This window comes from Ictidomys tridecemlineatus, chromosome 4 (genome assembly GCF_052094955.1).
Source record: "Ictidomys tridecemlineatus isolate mIctTri1 chromosome 4, mIctTri1.hap1, whole genome shotgun sequence".
In the NCBI taxonomy this organism is placed as follows: Eukaryota; Metazoa; Chordata; class Mammalia; order Rodentia; family Sciuridae; genus Ictidomys; species Ictidomys tridecemlineatus.
The window spans coordinates 6,575,726-6,595,591 of record NC_135480.1 but is presented as its reverse complement, the minus strand read 5'-3'; the positions used below and the strand labels follow the sequence as shown (position 1 = coordinate 6,595,591).

At 43.2% G+C, this 19,866-nt stretch overlaps 1 long non-coding RNA gene across 2 annotated transcripts; it reads left to right on the top strand.

Moving 5' to 3' along the window:
- Positions 1–64: 64 nt before the first annotated feature.
- Positions 65–15,329, top strand: LOC110598928 (uncharacterized). 2 transcript variants are annotated; one of them, XR_002484821.3, is made up of 4 exons: positions 65–1,273; positions 8,684–8,854; positions 12,017–14,955; positions 15,066–15,329. It is a non-coding gene; the product is annotated as an uncharacterized LOC110598928 (long non-coding RNA). The 2 variants fall into 2 exon arrangements; XR_002484822.3 differs by having other exon boundaries at positions 65–7,802.
- Positions 15,330–19,866: the final 4,537 nt, after the last annotated feature.

The window sequence follows — 19,866 nt, the reverse complement described above, 5'->3', positions numbered from 1 at the left end:
TCTCATCAAAATGAAGATGCAGCCACATCCCGCTCTTGTTTTCGTGGGAAAACTTTGAAAAGATTCCAAACCATTGCAGTTTCGAAATTGGTTTGCTTGGTCTGTCTCATAATTTATGAATGGGTGTGGTTTCTCTGGCATGCTGGAGAAGCTAGAGGCTCTAAAGCACAAATTGTTTTCATGAGTAACGACATTTTGTAACCATCTCCAGATTACTTGTATTTTTCCTCCAGCCACCTGTGGATCTGTGGGGCAACCAAGGTGTTTGTCTGGTTCACGGCTTTATTACTACCATCTTCCCCCGCCCCCTGCGGCGTGGGATAAATGCTTGGTGACAAATAGATTGGATTGCAGTGTTCTGCAGGGGAGTTTAGGGAGACCGGGGACAGCATTGGATTACACTAAGAGAAAGTTACTCTCTTCAGTTTTCTTCCAAGCTTCCGAATATATCAAAGGGGAAAGTCTCAGTTCACGTTTTTTAGCATCCTCTAAATCCTCCCATCCTACAGGACCTGTCTTACCAATTCTATCTAAATACAAGTTAATAACTTTCTTTTTCCTTATACTTATTCTTCTACTTATTTTAGGGCTGCAGTACTGATTTCCTATTTATGACAGTGATATAAAGTTTTCTTTGAAAAAAATCAGTATATTTATGAAAAATGAATCCTTTAAAGAAAATAAGCGTGACTGCAGATGAGGACAGCTCTGCCCGAGTCTCCAAGGCAGGACGGGAAGAATGGAGTTTTGGGCAGCAATGCATCTGTGAAAGGAGAGAACAGTCTGTACCAAGACTGGGCATAGGAGACGGCTGATGCATGCTGGGATATACGATAATGCCTTTGGATCAGTGCCTTTGGCTGGCGCGTGAGGAGGGAACAGAGCCTGTCCAAAACAGGCTGAAGGCTGAGCGTGGAACTGGGATTCCAGCTCACAGGCTTAGTCACACTTGTCAAAAGCAATATTTTGTAACTATCCTGCAGTGAATTTGTGAACAGCAAAACCCACCCATGAAAGATGTTCACGTCAATATAATATCCCAAGTGTACAACAGAAGATATATTTTAAAAAGCCTTTAGGAATAAAATAATATGTATGTGAATATGTTAACACTCGAGACACATGAAGCTGTCAAAACCCGTGCCACACAGGCATGTGCTGAAACCAGTAAAGATCATTAGCTTGCTGATGGTGATGTGATATTCTGCAACACTGACCAAGTCTTGGCAAAGTTCCAAGCAAAACAAAGAGCAGCTGTCCCTCTACAGAGATAGTAAGTAGCAGAGTTACTGGAAAATGCTGTGTATATTTAACCTTATAAATAATACATTGTGTCCATATGTCAACTGGACTTACAGTCCAGGCTCAGAAAATGATCAACATGTTTTTTTTTTTTAAAAAAAAGAATATATTTTATTTTTAGTGAAGTTTTAGATTTACAGAATACATGAGCAGATACTACAGATTTCCATATATGCACCCCAGCCTGCTTTCCTCTATAATTAATGTCTTGTGTTAATGGAATACTTTTGTTACAATTAATGAACCCATATCCATACAGTATTATTCACTAAAGTCTTCTTTCTTTGGGTTGCACATTCTATGGGTTTTGAGAAATGCATAGTGTCTTGGATCCACCATGAGAGGGTCCTACAGAATAATTTAACCTTCCTAAAACCCCTTCCTGCCATCCACTGAGTACCTGGCAACCACTGCTCTTTTTATGTCTCTAAGTTTGGCCTTTCAAAATGTCATATAGTCGGAATCATATAGTATGTAGCCTTTCCAGACTGGCTTCTTTCACTTAAGGCTTCTCTGTCTTTTCTGGCTCAATATTTCGTTTCTCTGTATTACTAAATAATATTCCATTCTGTGGTTTACTACAGTTTGTTTATCCACTCTCCTATTTCAGGACATCTTGGTTGCTTCCACTTCTTGGTCATCAAAAATAAAACTGCTGTTCACATTTGTGTATAGGTGTGTGTGTGTGTGTGTGTGTGTGTGTGTGTGTGTGAACAGAAGTTTCCAACTCAATTGGGCAAATACCCAAGGGCACTGGGACTAGATCATATAGTAAGATGGTTTAGTTTTGTAAGAAACTGTCAAACTCTTCCAAAGTGGTTGTACCACTTTGTGTCCCCCCTAGCAATGAGACAGTTCTTGTCCCATATCCTCACAGGCATTTAATGTTGTCTATGTTTTAGGTTTTAGCCATTTTAATAGGTACGTAATATTATCTTGTTTTATTGTAAGAGCAATTTTCATTTTTATATTGGGGATTGAAACCAGGGGTGCTTTACCACTGAGCCACATCCTCAACCTTTTTTTTACATTTTATTTAGAGACAAGGTCTCACCGAGTTACTTAGGGTCTTCCTAATTTGCTGAGGCTAGCCTTGAACTCATGATCCTCCTGTCTCATTCTCCCAAGCCACTGGGATTACAGGCATGCGCCACTGTACCTGGCTTATGTACATTTTTTATTAGTGAATTTTAATGGGTTTCATCATAGAATATTAGTACATGGGGATATCATACCATTTCCATTACCTTCCTTTACTCTCCCCTTCTCCTACCTTGATCCCTTTACTCTTTAATAGTCTCTGTTACTTTCATGTCGTCTTTTCCCCATAGATTTCACATGGGGGGGGGGGACATGTGATAGTGGTCTGAGTCTGACTTCATTTGCTTAACATTATGATTTCCAGTTTCATCTATTTTACTATAAATGATTTTCTTCTTTTTTTAAATATTTTTTTTTAGTTGTAGTTGGACACAATATCTTTATTTTATTTATTTTTATATGGTGCTGATGATGGAACCCAGTGTCTTACATGTGCTAGCTGAGCACTCTACCCCTGAGCTACAACCCCGGCCCCATGATTTTCTTCTTAATGCTGAATAATATTCCATTATGTATATATACCACATTTTCTCTATCCATTCATCTGTTGAGGAACTTTTACATCATACAACTGTATTCATGTATTTAACATCATGCAGGAGCCCAGAAATAGGTACAATTTTTATGTACCAGTTTTTACAAAATGAACAACCCTATTTAAAAATGGGCAAAAGGGAGCCAGATGTGATGGGACATACCTATTTGGGAGAATGAGGCAGGAGGATCACTTGACCCCAGGAGTTCAAGGCCAGCCTGGGAAATATAGCCAGACCCCATTTCTTTAAAAAAAATAAATAAAAATGGACCAAAGACCCAAGGGACATTTCATCAAAGAATATCCACAGAGGGCAGTAAGCATGCAAAAAAAGGCTTATCATCCTATGTCATTAGGAAATTGCAAGTTAAAACAAGATCTTTGAGAATACAAAAAACAATAAACACTAGCAAGGATGTGGCGGGGAAGGAGCCCTCCTCCACTGCGGGTGAGAATGTGAATTAGCACAGACACTGTAGAGAGGCGCCTAATGTGCACTGTGCTGAGATAAACCTGGAGATGCAGGCATTGCCACAGTGTGCTGACTTTAACTCCTTCTGGTGTCGCCCAGGAGGGCTATGTCTGCATCCCATGGTGGTTCCACTTTAGTTCCTTGAGGAAACTCCATGCTGTTTTCCACCGCGTCTGTGCTCTGGCAGCCAGAAAGCAAGGGAGAAGAGGAGTGAGCTGGGACCCAAGATCCCCTTCCAGGGACACCCCCAGTTACCTAGCTTCCTTCCACTAGGTCCCACCTCCTAAAGATCCACCACCTTCCAAAAGCTCCATGGGCTGGGGACCAGGCCTTTAGCATGTGAGCCTTTCAAGGACGTTCAGAATCCAAACTGTAACACCAGATGATTTTTTGTTTGCTTGTTAATTCAAACTTCATGGAAGTACAACTTGCTTTGTAAAAAATTGACTATTTTTTGAGATTCATTCATAATGATAGATGTTACTATTCATTCATTCACAGTTTAAAAATGTATAGTAGTCCACATTTCATGACTCTTGTTGGATGCGTGTTGCAGGCATGTAGCTCGTTTTCATTTCTACTATAAGCAATGCTACTCTGAATGACATGGTGCCCTTGACATATCTACCCTGCACCTGTACAGAATTGTCTATGTACAGGGTCTCTCAACAGCAGCACTATAGACTTTTGGGCCGGGTAATTCTTTGTTGTGAGGATTGTACTGTGAAATGTAGAGTACCCCGGACCATGCAGACTAGATGCCAGTGTCATCTGCATCCAATTATGGCAATCAACAATATCTCCATACATTACTAAGTATCCTTTGAGGACAAAATTGCTCCTAAGACTCAAAATTCTCTTTTTAGGACATTTTGTAGAAGTGTTTTTATTGTTGCTATTATTGTTGTTTATATGATGCTAGAACCTCAAGCATGCCGGGCGAATGCGCTACACTGAGCTACACCCCAGCCCTGAGAACACATTTTGTAACACCATTTTCATGGTCCCAAAAGAGATTAGCAGGTAATGTAACCTATCCACACAATTTTTAAAACAAATTCCGTAAGTGTGACACAAAGGAAAAAAAATAGAGAAAAGGAATTTATACTAAAATAATATTTTAGTATGCAAATCTTTGGGCACTACTATTCTAAAATGAAGATTTGATGCTTCCATCTGTTTCTCATAAATGCAGTTATGGGTAATAGAATTTGGAAGATCAGAAGTCAAATTGACAGAAGGACAAAAGGAAGAGGACAGTGCAATGACCCAGGTGGACTGCAGAGTAAAAAGGCCACAGCTTGCTCTTGCACACGCCTGTAATCCCAGTGGCTCGGGAGGCTGAGGCAGGAGGATTGCAAGTTCAAAGCCACCTTCAGCAAAAGCGAGACACTGAGCAACTCAGTGACACCCTGTCTGTAAAAAATACAAAATAGGGCTGGGGATGTGGCTTAGTTAAGTTCAACCCCTGGTACTAAAAAAGTAACTTTAGCCAAACTCTGAATATTGTGGCAAAGTAAATTGTAAGCTGTCAAAGTAGAGAAAATGAGAAACTGTGGTATTTTGTAAATAACTTGAGATTAATTTATAAGTTGAGTGACAAAACCCTTCCTAAGTGATGATAGGAATTTGGGATAGTGATGAAATATCTCAGATGTGACCATTGGGATTTTTTTGTTTTCTTTTGCAGTGTTGCAGATTGAACCCAGGGTCTCTTGCATGCTAAGCAAGCACTCTGCTACTGCACTAAGCTCTTTCTCCAGCCTCTATTTCCTGTTTTTGTTTGATTGTTTTGAGATAGGGTCTCACTATGTTGTCTAGGCTGGTCTTCAACTCATGGGCTCAAATGATTCTGCTGCCTCAGCCTCCTGAGCAGTTGGGACTACAAAGCTGGCCATGTGCCTGGCTCTGTCTCCTGTTTTGAAATCTCATGTTTTGCATATCTATGGTATGTAAAAACTTGGAGACTGTTATGTCTTTTGGTACATAAAGAATAGAGGGGTCAGAAAACCAAGCATTCATATATGAAGATGTAGAGTTGGTTAGATAGATTTCTGGGACTAGTATTTAAGATTTCTTTTTTAAACTCCAGGTACTCTCAAATAAGTAAATATTTTATTATGTATTTTTCATATTGTAGATCATTCTTTCTTTTTCCTATTGCTTATTACATTGTGCTTTAATTCAGTTATGCTCCTGGGGACTATAAACTGAGTTGAATGATTTCCTATGGTGAAGGGTCCAAATTTTGGGTCTTTTTCAAGGCTTAGGACTGAGTTTAATCTTTCTTTTTTACTAGATTTGTTAGTTTCTTACCAGATTCAGAGCACCTACCCTCAGTGGCTACCTTCTAATCTATTCTAGGTAGGGACAATTAATTACCAACTTGTTATAATTAGGGGTAAAATAAAAATAACGAGGTTAAAAGCAAGGAAGTTTCAAAGTGTGAAATATATATGCTCTAGATTGTCTGTCTCTTTTGATTTTTCAAGGTTAAGAAAATACTAAGTGGTTTTATTTATTTATTTATTTATTTGGTACTGGACACTGAACCCAGGCGTGCTTATCCACTGAGCCACATTCCCTAGACCTTTTTTGTACTTTATTTAGAGACCCAGTTTCACTGAGTTGCTTAAGGCTTTGCTAAATTGCTGAGGTTGGCTTTGAACTTGTGATCTTTCTGCCTCAGCCTCCCTAGCTGCTGGGATTACAGGCCTACACACCATGCCTGGTTTACTAAGTGGTTTTAGCTGTGTTCTGGACAGCTGAATTTGCCACATGCCACGGGAAAGGAGCTATTGCCAAATCATAAACAAGTGCGTACTGAAGGCACCCCTAGGGTGCTGCTGTGACATAGCCAGGATCTGAGCCTGAGGCTGAGGCTGGAGCTTACTGACACCAGGGCGGTCCTTCACTCTGTGCCTCCCACGCCCTTAGCACAGTTCCACCAACTCATCCACATTGCAGGTCAGGACTGGGGAAGGCAGCTGCCGTCAGTAAGGGAAGAGTATGGGCTGGAGGGTGTCCTTGGTCCCTACCTGTTCAGATATTCTGCTTTATTCTGAATGCTGCTAAGTCTTGTGTGCAGAAGCTGGGGGTCAATCCTACTGCAAAGTGGTTTCCAGAAGTGTGTGGAAGCCCCAGTTAGATGTGACCCCGGGAAGCTTTGAGTTGCTTTCCTCCTAAGCCACTCAGAGGAGCACCGCCCTGCCTCCCCGCCTCCCTGCCTCCCTGCCTCCCCGCCTCCCCGCCATGCAGACCATAGAAGGCATATGGCTCAGGCTCTCTGAGCCCTGAGTCTGAGGCTCTGGAATGGTCGGTTTCTGTTTTATTCAGGGATCACTTAATGCAGTAAACATAGTTTCTGGATATTGGTGGCTGGAATCATAAAGCCACTCAGTGAGCTCATATCAAATGGGGATGTTATGGGCCAGGCTATGTGGGCCATAAGCAAACAGACTCCTTCTGACCCTGAGACTCCGTGTCATGTAAGAAATGCTTCTCCCATGAGAAAACTCTGCCTCTGCTGTCCCAATCCTACTTAGCACATCCTGCTTAGAAACGCAAATGTTTCTATTCTTCTTATACAATGTAAAATTGCTCTCTCTCTCTCTCTCTCTTTTTTTTTTTTTTGGTTCCCATTTTTCTTGGGCAGTGTACCCTGTCAGAGAATGTTTGTCTAGACCTTAGTAACCATTCTTTCTTTCTTTAATTTTTTAAAGAATCTGTCTACTCCTGGGCACCATGGCACAAGCCTGTAATCTTTGAGAGAGAGGTTTTTTTTTTTTTTTTTCCAATATTTATTTGTAGTTCTCGGCGGACACAACATCTTTGTTGGTATGTGGTGCTGAGGCTCGAACCCGGGCCGCACGCATGCCAGGCGAGCGCGCTACCGCTTGAGCCACATCCCCAGCCCAGTAACCATTCTTTAAACTGTACTCAACTAGGGTCATTTTGACCTACTTCTCCTGCTTATAACTTTAGACCTCATGATGTTTGTGTGTAGTTTTAAATCATAGCAACAGCCACTTATGACTAATGTACTGGCATGCTTTAAAAGGTGTGCCCCAACTCCTGGGGGGGTGGTTGAGGAGCCTTGCAGCTTGCTCTCGCCCCACCAGCCTGTGCCCCCTCCAGCTGGTAAATAAAGATGGTTTCCTCTCCTACTTTAAGATCCCCTCCACTAGTTATTGCAATCTCACCATAGCAGGGACACCACTGGGAGGAAACCGAGGTTCCTTCCCCTTGCAGCTCGAGCGAGCGTGCACACATGCAGGCTTGGCCTCTTGCCTCAGGCCTTCCTTTCCTGATTTCTTAAGAGGCAGCTGGCACAAGACCACTGCACTAGCAGCAGTCCAAGTAGACGCTCAGTTCAAGCACAGAGGAGGAATGGTAAGACCCATTCCTGGGGGGGGGTGGGGGGTGGGGGAAGGGTCTCTCTCTATTCTTTTTAGTTATATATGACAGTAGAATTCATTTGATAAAATTATACAAACATAGGCTATATCTTATTCTAATTAGGACTCCATTCTTGTGTGTGGAGTTCCATCCCTGGGGTCTCTTAATTCTAATTCACAACAGGGAGACTCTTCTTGGTTATTGGGTAACTAATAAAGAGCCACTCTGCAAGTCCACTGTGTGCCCTGTTCTGACCAGATGTGTGGTGGGGACCAGGGGCCATGACATTAGGGCATCGCCCAGCACCCAGTGCCCAGGGAGTGATGGCTTGGCTGTGCTAGACACCCTGCTGTATTTTCTGATGTTGTGCTGCAGACCTCAGCCAGAAAGCTTTTTCTGAACAGGCCCAATGATGGGATGGAAAATCCCAGCTATGTGATCCTGGGCAAGACACTCCACTTCTCTGACCCAGTTTCAATCAGAATAACAGCACCCAAGTTCTGGCAGCCAGAAGTCCAAAATCCGAGGCATAGACAGGGCCGATTCCTTCTGGAGTCTCTGTCCTGTGCTGCTGGTGACTGAGGGCAGTCCTTGGCTGACGGCCACATCACTCCAACCATGGCCCTGTCTTCATGTGGCCTTCTCTCCTATGAGTCTCCTTAAGGTAGAGTCTTACCATTGGGTTTCAAATATGTTAAACCACAACTTTAATAATATGGAGTATTTTTAAAGTAACCTTTGTCAATTAAACAATGACATCCCAACATTTCACTTATTGCTACTAATTAATAATATTTTGTCCCAAGTCTGTTAAAATGAAATTCCCTCAGATTTCCTCCAATATATATTCACCACTGGCTCTGTTGCTTTTGCAGCAACCACGCACCTGTAAGAGAATTTGAAAGAAGCATTTGCTAAAAATGCTCTGGCACATGGTTTAGTTCTTGTGAAAGAAGAGAAGAGTCATAGTTGGATCACAGACCTTTCTGAAGAAGATGATAAAATCACGTTTGGAGTTTAAATGTTCTCTTCAGGTCACTTGATGCGTATGTATGCATTTGCTTTTTAATGAGCCAACACTGTTGCCTGTGTTGGCTCTGAATCCTGGGTTCAAGTGATCCTCCTGCCTCAGTCTCAGCAGTCGCTGGGACTACAGGCATATGTCACTGCATTTAACTCTACTTGTTTAGCTGTCTGTATTAATTCTAGAGGGATTCATCACCCCAACCAGTGCTGCAATTTCATTCTGATCCTTAAATCTGGTCTTTGTGTCTTTTAAAATTGTGTCCAAAATAGAAACTCTTAAATTCCTACAAAAATGGAAACTGGAAGTTCTCTACAAACATGACACTATAAAGTGGGATTGGCCTCCTATTTTAGCGGGTTAGTTTTTATTTGCTTTTTTTTTTTTTTTTAAGTAAACAAGCTTTATTTTTTAGAGCAATTTTGGGTTCAACACAAAATTGAAAAGTACAGAGAATTCCCATGTACCTCTGCCTGGCTCGTGTACCACCTCTCCCATTACTGACATCCTGTACAATTAAACAGTGTGCAAGACTGGTACATTATTACAGTCCATGAACCTACACAGACACATAATTATCACTCAAAGTCTATAGTTTATATTAGAGTTCACTCTTGGTGGTGTACATTCTATGAGGTTTATCTTTTGTTTCTTTAATTTTTTAAATTTTTTAGTTATATAGGTGGGCACAATATCTTTATTTTTATGTGGTGCTGAGGATCAAACCCAGTGCCTCATGCATGGTAGGCAAGTGAGCCACACCCCATCCCTCCTATTTTTTTGTTTCTGGTTTTCATGCTGGGGACTGAACCCAGGGCCTCCTGCATGCTAGGCAACCACTCCCTCTACCACTGAGCTATCCCCCTATTGTATTACATTGATGTATTTGTTCTTTCATCAATACCACCTGTGGTTACTGAAGCTATATTAGGTTATGAACCTGGGTCATGTCAGTTCTCTGCCTTTGTTCTTCAATATTGTATTGACTGTTCCAGGTCTTTTGCCTCTCTATCTAAACTTAAGAACTAGTCTGATGCTATCCCAGAATAATATCCTGGAATTTTTATCAGCATTTCATTGGATCTGTAGAACAAGTTGAGAAGAAGGGTTGTACTAACAATGCCGAGTCTTCCAATCATGAACATAGAACACCCCCATCCCAGGCAGCAGGATATTATCTAACTTTTTGTTCTTAACCAAACTGTAACTGAAATATGATATCTTAGTGTAGTTTTAATTGGCATTTATCTTTTGTTGTGGTTAAGCAACTTTTAATAGGTTAAAGTATATAAAGTTGTCATTTTTATAAGTCAAAATTGACAATTTTGTATAGTTCAAAGTAACATATTTGTTAGTACTGGTGCACAACTGTAATCTCAGCTACTCAGGAGGCTGAGGCAGGAAGATGGCAAGTTTGAGGCCAGCCTGAGTAGTAGACCCTGTCTCAAATAAAAATCAAAAGGGCTGAGGAGGTAGCTCAGTGGGAGAGAGCTTGCCCAGAATGATTGAGGCCTGAGTTTGATCTCCAGCACCACAAAAACCAAAAACATTAGTATATTTAAGAGCCGCTTTACTCAGAGAAGTTTTTGTTCTTTGCTTATTTTTCTACCAGGTTGTTGGTCTTTTTTCTTTCTTCTTCTTAATAACGAATAGTAGGAGATATTTATATTTTATGCAAATTAAACTTCTGTGTGTCATTTGAATTGTGAATTTTTCTAGTTTGTCATTTAATTTTGCCAATGGTAGTTTTTTTAAAAGATATTTTTTAATTGATGGACCTCTATTTATCTTTCTGTGGTGCTGAGGATTGAACCCAGTGCCTCACACATGCTAGGCAAACACTCTGCCACTGAGCTACAGCCCCAGTCCACCAATGGTAGTATTTGTGTGTAAATTTTAAAAAATATTTTTACTTGTAGATGGACACAATACCTTTATTTTATTTATTTATTTTTATGTGGTTTTGAGGATTGAACCCAGCGCCTCACATGTGCTAGGCAAGTGCTCTACCACTGAGCTACAACCTCAGCCCTATATGTAGATATTTTTTGATGTTAACTTTGTCACTTGATTAAGGTCACAATTGCTAGATTTATCCACAATAAAGTTACCCCCACACACTTTCCATGCTCTATTCTTTGGAAGCCAGTGGCTACATCCATCTCACAGGAGGGTGGGACTAGCCTATACCTCCTGGAGAGGAAAGAACTACAGGTACTATTTGCGATTCTTCTATAAGGAAGGGAGATTAGTCTTCTCTTCCCTATTTGTCTATTTATTCAATTACTTATTTATATGGCCGTGGAATTTTTTTGTGTGTGCATGTGAATATCTACATACCTTGAGTTATAATCCTATGCTATGTTATTTACTTTGTTGCTCAAATTGTCCCATCATTGGCTGCTGGGAGTTCTTTCTAGTGGGCTCACCTGTCCCTGTATCATGTTTGTTCATTTGAGTGTTTTCTGTGTTTCTGGACTACCAAGTGCTCTAGTCTCCTCTTGGATTTCCTCTACCCGAGCCCTGACCCGCCATCTCCTCAGGAACCTGTTTCCTCTCATTGGAGAATGGGCACTTAACTTTGCCAATGGTAGTTTTTTTAAAAAAATATTTTTTAATTGATGGACCTTTATGTGGTGCTGAGGATTGAACCCAGTGCCTCACACACTCATTTTTTTAAATTATTTTTTTAGTTGTAACTGGACACAATGTCTTTATTTTATTTATTTATTTTTATGTGGTGCTGAGGATCGAACCCAGGGCCTCACACGTGCTAGGTGAGCGCTCTACCACTGAGCCATAACCCCAGCCCCCTGTGTGACCTTTTAATGATGAAAGCTGGATTTTATCAAATTTCCTGCTTGTGCTTTTGGATGGCTGCCCACTGTGCGCAGAGTGAGAGGTGAGTCTGTGCCTGGCCTGAGAGATCTTGCCTGGGGCAGGAGGTTGGCAAGTTTGAGGCCAGCCTGGGCAATTTAGCAAGACTCTGTCTCAAATTGAAAAGTCAAAGGGTCTGAGAATGCAGCCCTTTGAGCAACTCTGACTCCTCCCGAAATGCTCCTTCTCCAGAAAAGTCCTCCCAATCCCAAATCTCATAGACCTCCCTGTGAAGACCCAGTATTTTTCCTCATGTGGCAAATAGTACCTGGTGGTCACTCAAAGCCTTTCTCTTCTTCTTTTGTAGTAATGAACTTGCCACTGGACATGTGATACCCATCTACACTTCATTTCAACCCTCCCTTGAAGTTGGTTGGACCATGTGACAAGTTCTCTTCAGCGGAGTTTGACTTGGGATGATGTGTGCCATTCTCTGGAGTGGCCCATAGACATTCCTATGCATGCCCTCCATCCCGAGGGCAGGAATGACCCTGTTATGGTTAGGATATAAGGTGTCCCCACAAAAGCTGCTGTTAACATTCAGAGGTGAAATAATCAGGGTATGAGAATGGTAACCTAATCAGTCCATCCTAGTTTGATTGGACTAATTTGGTGACAACTTGGAGGCAGGTGGGGTGAGCTAGAGAAGCTGGGTTTTTGAGGATGCATGTACACTGGAGGGCTTCGTCCTCCCTGTCCCTCTACTTCTTGGCTGCAGTGAAACTTTCCTCTGCCTTGCTCTTCTGTCATGGTGTTCTGCCTTTCCGTGGGTCCAGAGCATTGGAGTTAGCCGACCATGGACTGAACCTCTGAAACTGTAAACCCCAAATAAATTTTTCCTCCTTTAAATTGTTCTTGCTGATAGTTTCATAACAATGACCAAATAAATAAATAAATAAAAATAACAACAAAAAACCCCAGACTACTACAGATGATCATGGGAGTGGCATGCAAATGGGTGCTACTAGGGTGCTTCGATGACAGCATTGGGCAGGCAGCCCCACCAACCTGGACCCCTGGTCTAAACTGCTCTAGGAGGGAGAATCACAACTCTGGGGCCTATTTGTTCCTGCAGCTTAGCCTATGCCAATGTAAACCTTCTAGTTCAGTTCACATGTGTTCAGGGGCGAGCAGCAAAAGGCTGAAGGAGTAAAGGGGAAGGCTTTGAGTCTGAATGGAAGAGTAGGTTTATTATGCATTTTGTATATTTCAATGACAACCCTAGAGATGTGGAATAAAATATCCACCCTCACAAATGCAGTGCCAGGAACTTTCCCAAGCTTGCAAGAAGCAAGTACCAGAAGCAAAGAGAAGCCTGAGCTCCAGAGGAGCAGCTGTGAGCCGGGAGGTTGGCAGCCCCAGGGGCTGGTGATGGGTAGAAGCTTGGTTTTTTGTTGTTGTTGTTGTTGTTCTGTTAGTGACTTCAAAGTAGCATTCAGTGGGGGCCGGGATACAGCTCATTGGTAGAATGCTTGCCCCACATGCACAAGGCCTTGAGTTCAATCCCCAGCACCACAAAATGAGCATTGACTGTCGTCTGCTAGTCACTCTGCAGAGCTCTTGACTGGCACCTGCTCATTTAATTATCACCTCCTTAGGAGGGAGGTGCTGTTAATGTCGTTACTTTATGAGGAGCCCAAAGCATAGAGAAATTAAGTTACTTGTCTTTGATCTCAGGCTGGAAAGAGATTAGAGTTGAGACTGAACCCAGGACACATGGCTTTCTGAGTCAGTGTTCTTAAGGCACCATAAGTCACTACAGTATGCCAGGGTCATAAGTAGAAAGATGAGTAAAAACAGGACCAGCTTTTACCTTGGGAGTGATGGTCCCACATGCCTCCATCAAAATCCACACATCCTGTGTCCCAGCAGGACCCCTGCATTAAACCAGAGAACAGAACTCTGATCACCTTAATTCATTTTCTGGTGCTATAACAAAATACTCAAGACCAGGTGATTTATAAAGATTAGAGATTTATTTAGCTCACAGTTCTGGAAGCTGGGAAGTCCAAGAACCTGGTTTTGGTCTCTGGTCAGGGCTTCTTATCACATCGGAATGACAGAGGCATCCTATGGTGAGATAGCAAGGTGCATCAGAGAGAGCTCATAACATTATTTGTGTTATGAATAATGGATTAATTCCCCAAGCCCCCACCATACCATTAATAGATGATTTAGGGAGTTGTTTCCAAAACCTGAATTCCAGGGACACATCCAAACTATAGCACTATTCCTTCTGCTTTCCAAGCTGTCAGTAGCCCTGCCAGTTCAGGTCTGTGGGGGAGGAGGTTTAAATTCTTCTTACTCACTACGTTCTTCCCTTCTGAAGACCTGGGCCTTGTAATATTACTACCAGGCTCTGCCCAAGGAGACAGCACTACAGCCCGCTGTGCTCCACCTATCCTGGGAAGCCTCCTGGGAATCAGCAGGGTAGTGCTTTCGTGTGGGAATTGGCCACATGAGCTACTATTAGAAATAAGTTCAGATTTCCCTTTCTGGAGCTACAGTTGGGTATAGGCAGAGAGGAACAGGGATCAGGAACCCTACATTACAGGTGGAGCATCCCTAATCCCAAAATCTCAAATCCCAAATGTTTTAAAATCCGAGACTTTTTGAGCGCTGACATATTGCCACAAGCGGAAAATTCCACATCATAAAACATTGCTTCATGCATAAAATTACGTGAGATATTTTATTAAGGTACCTTTAGACTCTGAATAAATCATATATGAAACATAAATGAATTTCCTGCTTAGGATCAGGTCTCAGCCCAATGTCTCATTATGTATATACAAATATTCCAAAATGGGAAAATTCCCAAATCCAAGACATTTCTGGTCCCAAGCATTTTGGATAAGGTAGATGTAACCCATATTTCATGTCCTTGGGATCCTCCAGACACGCATCATACTTGTGTCATTCTGTGCAGAAGTGCCATATATCACAGCATAATCATCACCACCACATAATCATTGTGCCCTGTTTTTTTTTTTTGGATCCAAAAATTGGTTTATAATCTTTTATTGTTAATTGTTGCATGGTATGATTTCATTTGCCAGGAACATATAGGTGCATGTTTCTGTTCTCTTGCTCTGTGATGGAGTATATTTCCAAAAGCCAACTCACCAGCCTTGTTTAGAGTACCTCAGAACTAATGGTGAATACATCTGACATGTGCCGCTCATGAGGACCTCGTGATACCAAGAACTGTGGTGCAGAACCTTGGGATATGGAAGATTACATTTTGTAAGTCTAAAATTTGTAACACTGTAGTAAATTTTCTCAAGAAATATAGTAATATTTCTACTATAACAAATAAGTTACAACTAATGTGTTAACTTTTTTTTTTTTTTCAGACAGGAAAAATGTTCCCTCAACTGTCAGGAAGAAATGATACATGTGGATTTGGACAATTCTATCATTATTTATTTAATTAATTTATTTTTTTTGTGTGGTACTAGGGATCAAACTCAGGGCCTTGTGGCATGCAAGACAAGCACTCTACCAACTGAGCTATATCCCCAGCCCTGGACTATTCTATTTTAATGTATATTCATGAGTATTCTGTGCATCCTAACCTTGCACCAATGACAGTTTACTAATAAACAATTTTTAAGTAATACTAGCACAGTTTTTAAAAAGAATTTCAAAAACTCACAAAATGTGCAACAATTATGTGGTGAAATATAGTATTCCCCCACAAACATAGGAGAGAGCCCTCAGATTACAGAAAGATGGCAGTAAAAGAATTCTACAGTGTCCCCGCTTATCAAAGGTATTGCTTTCCATAGTTTCATTACCTGAGATTAACCATGGTCTGAAAATATCAGATGGAACATTCCAGAAGTAAAAATTCACACTTTAAATTGTGTGCTGTTCTGAATCATGTGATGAAATCTTGCCCTGCTCTGCTCCATCCCTCCCTGGACGTGAGTCATCCCCTGTCCAGCTTGTCCACTCTGTAGAGGTGAACTCACAGGTTTGGCCACTTGGTAGCAATCTTGGTTACCAGATGGACTGTCACAGCATTGCAGCACTTGTGTTCAAGTGCTTATTATTTCACTTAATAATGGCCACCAACGTGCAGGAGTGGGGATGCTGAGGAGGCACTAGAGCATAAAACATGGAGGGACAGATCCGCCATGGTGTCACGAGGCCATGCTGCAGGGCACATAGGAAAAAACATTACGTATATATTGTGGTTTGGCACAATCTGAGGCCTCAGGTGTCCACTGGGGGGTTTTGGAACAAACCCCATGGATAAAGGAGGAGGACTATAATTTCTTACCTCTGCTTGTTGCCTAAAAGGTCACCTGTGCCTTGAATCTCCACAAGGGGGCAGTCACAGACTTGCTTCCAGGCTTCCCAAGGGTGAAAGCCTTGGTTTTCAATCTGGGCTTTGCCAGGGGATAAGTTAGAAATGAGGCCCTGGCACAAAACTAGGGCCCTTGAAGGGCTGTGATCACTTTATAAGAAAGACCAATAAACGTCCCCCTGGTTCCAGGAGGTAAGTAGGAAGCTTGACTCAGCGGTGGCTGTGGCTGGAAGAAACAAGATTCCTTGATCTCCAGGCACACAGCCAGGAGCCTAAATCAGCCCATTACGTGGGAAACTCAAGCTGAGAAAGTATCATAGAAATCAATCCCAGGCTGTCTCTCTGCTTTGGGTGCTGCTACAGTCTGAGTGTTGGTGCCTCTCCAAATCCATTTGTTGAAACGTAATCACTATTGGGATGTGTTGGGGGCATGGCATTTGGGAGGTGATTAGAACACAGGGTGGAGACCTCAAGGGTAGGGTGAGACCTGTCACAAGTCTGTTTTCTGTTGCTATCACTGAATGCCACAGATTGAGTAACTTATAGAGAAAACAGGCTTATCGAGTTCACAGTTTGGGAAGCCAAGAGCATTATGTGGATATCTGCTTATTATCAGAGGGCCCTCTTGCTGGGTCATGACATGGTGGAAGACATCACATAGAAATACAGGGCAAATCAGGAGAAACCAGTTTCACGGCAAAGTCGCTCCCATGATAACCATTAATCCACTAATCTGTTAATCCATGAATGAATCAATCCATTCATGAAGTCAGAGCCCACATGACTGAATCCTCTCTTAAAGACCTCCCAGTGGGGATTCCTCCTGCAAATCATGGCAGCGCCCTCACAAAAGAGGCCTCAGAGAACGCTTTGCTCCTTCCACCAAGAAGATGCCACCTGTCGACCAAAAAGTGGATTATTGCCAGATACCGAATCTGCTCTCACCTCGATGGTGGACTTCCCTGCCTCCAGACTGTGAGGCATGAATTCCTGTTATTCATAAGCTACCCAGTCTTCGGGATTTTGTTACTGCAGCCCGAACAAATTAAGACAGGTGCATCCCGTGAGCCAGAAAGGCTCGCACCTCAAGAACATCCCTTCTGTTGTTACCAAACCCAGGTCCAGAAGCTAATCCACCCATAAACCAGTGTCCGATAAACCAAGTGGGGAGGAGGCTTATTCAGAGGCCATGGAATGGAGAAGTGGGGGCTCTGCTCTCAGATCAGCCTCTGTGCTCTGGGGGCAGACACAGGTAGGAAGAATGGGGCGGGGAGGGCCAGGATAACAAAGGGAAGGATGTCCCATCTGAATTCTGGGAACAGGCAGCAATCTCGTGGCTCAGGTGTCACCACTTACTGCTCCCTGTGTTTCTGGTCATGGCGGCTGGTGGCGTCTTTAGTCTTGAAGGGGGAGGAAAGAGGCTGAGCACGTCTAGAGGGAGTAAACCTGTATTACAGTTCTGCTGAGTCGAATGTGACCCAAGGTTAAGGCAGCAAAAGTGAGGGACACAATATGAAGACGGAGACGCCAGGCCTGTTCCTCCGGTGCCAGTCACCCACTGGGGCATCTGCAGCCCAAGTGAAGAGTCTGTGCAAGTTGAGTCCTTGAAAAGTAACCAAGGTCACTGTTAGTCGTCATAACCCATATGTCACATGCCGTGTGATCCATGGCAGAGCTAGTTGGGACATTAATACATATTGCCCTGCTCTGTAACCTCCAAAATGAGTGACTTCTAAGTCAATTTCATTCAAGGAAACTAGAGGGTTTATTTAGTTTTGTTTTTTTCCTGATAACATTATGTTTTGGATTTATCCCCCCAAGTTTCAATCCCCAAGGTAACAGTATTGGGGTGGTGGAAACTTTAGGGTGGGGCCTAGCAGGAGATGATTAGGTCATAGGACCTTTTGATGGGATTCATGCCCCTCTCATGGGAGAGGGTTAAGTCTCATGTGATTGAATTTGTTCTCTCAAGAGAAGACTGTTAGAAAGTGAGGCCACCCCACCCCAGGTGCTTGGTGCTTTCTGCTTGCAGCGGATTGCCTTTCTGCTTCTCCACCATGTTGTGACAGAGTCAGGAGGCCCTCAACAGACACCACCAGCACCATGCTGTTTGGACATTCCACTTAGCAAATTCCTAAGACAAAATAAATAAGCCTCTTTTCTTTATTTATTACCTAGCATTGGGTATTCTGTTATAGCAACACAAAATGGACTTGTGACATTGTCCTTTTCAGCAATTTAATATTATTTCAATGTTACCTTGTTAAAACCTTACCGGTTATTATTTTTTTAATATTTGTTTTTTAGTTGTATTTGAACACAATCTCTCTATTTTATTTGTTTATGTGGTGCTGAGGGTCGAACCCAGGGCCTCTCGTGTGTGAGGCGATTGCTCTACCGCTGAGCCACAACCCCAGCCCCCCCTTACTGGTTGTTTAGTGTTGGAATACTATGTGCTAATTTCCTCTTCAAATAAAAATGAGAGAGAACAAATAAGGACAGATTGAAAAGGAACAGTGAAGCAAGACTTGTTGTAGAGAATGAAAATGTTCAATGCTGTGACAGTACTGTGTCCATCAGGGGCCAATCAGGAGATAGAATCCACACAGTAGTTTGAACATGGAAAGTGTTGGGAGTCTCCCTGACAACGCCCCGGGCCTTTCAGATAAGAAGCCTCTAATGCCATATGGCAGCCGGCAGATTGCCAGTGGGCGGATAACAAGTAGTTTTGAAAATTCACTAACTGGTCCTCCCGTCTTCCACCCTCCTGAACAGTTGGTGATCTCCATGAATCTTATGCAGGGCAGACAGGCGTCCACCACAGGTGATGACCTGTGATGACTATGATTGGTCCCCGGAGCTTCCTGGTCTAAGATAACTGACTTTCACTGTCTACATAAGCTAGCAGCAGTTGGCAATAAAGCGCTTCACCTTTGTCACTGCTATCTGTGTGTGCGTTTTGGTCTCCGACGACGAGCCTTGGCCTTTCAGAAAGTTTAATACACAGCACTATCACCAGGGGATTGGAATAATGGGGAGTCGACTAGTAAAAGCTACAGAGAGGACTGGGGCTGTGGCTCCGTGGTCCAGCGCTTGCCTCCTATGTGTGAGGCCCTGGGTTCCATCCTCAGCACCACATAGAGAAATAAATAAAGTTATTGTGTCCATCTACAACCAAAAAAAAAGAAAAGTTAAAGAGAACTCTAAAGACGAAGAACTAGCACCTACAGGAAGCAGCCACTACGCTGAGGGCAAAGATAAAGCATACAAGGAGAAGCCTCCCCCAAGACGCGACCCTGAGCTGGTGGCAGCGGGCAAGGCCAAGGAGACAGCGCTAAGCACCTCATCTCCTGCGACACCGCAAAGCCACTCTGGATATTCCAGGGGCAGCCGCTGGCTGCTGGGCACGACTGGCCCCCGTGGGCTCAGGAAGTTGGCAGTGGAGAAACTTTTTCTCAGGGCCAGAAGCTTCTGAACCTGTGCCCCCAGGAGCCTGGTGTGGAAAACTTCCTGCCTGGAGCTGGGCTTTGCAGGCTCTGCCCGAGGAAAACCTTCCTCCCGAGGCGTCCCTTCGGCGCCCCCTGTTGGCAGGCGCGGCGCAGGGTTTTCAGGAAACGGGCTTCCGAAGGCAGGGGAGCCTGAAGCCAGAGTGAGATCCCCAGCCCAGGGGGGGAATCAAGGCAGGGGAGCCTGAAGCCAGAGTGAGATCCCCAGCCCAGGGGGGGAATCAAGGCAGGGGAGCCTGAAGCAAGAGTGAGATCCCCAGCCCAGGGGGGGAATCAAGGCAGGGGAGCCTGAAGCCAGAGTCAGAGCCCCAGCTCAGGGGGGGAATCCGCTCCTGG